At 39.5% G+C, this 415-nt stretch overlaps 1 protein-coding gene across 11 annotated transcripts in view; it reads right to left on the bottom strand.

Annotated features, from left to right (window-relative positions):
* The window catches only part of dnajc6 (DnaJ (Hsp40) homolog, subfamily C, member 6), a 40,912-nt gene that overhangs the window by 26,610 nt on the left and 13,887 nt on the right, over positions 1 to 415 (bottom strand). The gene's annotated exons all lie outside the window — the stretch shown is intronic.

Raw genomic sequence — 415 nt, 5'->3', positions numbered from 1 at the left:
AAGATTGTAGCAGTTCCCTTTTTACCCCAGACACAAACTGTTTGAACCCCTCCCCTCTGTCCATCAGGACCAAAACCTCCCACCATAAAAACGGTTTCTTCCCCTCAGCAGTAAGCTTCACCACCAAATCCCCGAAGCCCCACTGACATTGAACCTTAATCCTACATTCTGTCCTCTGCACATTCTATACTTCCTGAACTATTTGCACATCCCTCTACTTTTTTGTACATCCTGCACTAACCATACAGCCTCTTTTTTCTTTCTCAATGTTAAATAGTTGTATGTATGTATGTATTTATGTATATACGTACTGTATGTATGTATGTATGTCTGCATGTCTGTATGTATGTATGTATGTATGTACTATATGGATGGATGTATGCATGCATGCATGTTTGTGTGTATGTATGTATGT

This window comes from Etheostoma spectabile, chromosome 9, assembly GCF_008692095.1.
Source record: "Etheostoma spectabile isolate EspeVRDwgs_2016 chromosome 9, UIUC_Espe_1.0, whole genome shotgun sequence".
NCBI lineage: Eukaryota > Metazoa > Chordata > Actinopteri > Perciformes > Percidae > Etheostoma > Etheostoma spectabile.
The sequence above is the reverse complement of the archived record's forward strand: the minus strand, read 5'-3'. Positions and strand labels throughout refer to the sequence as shown.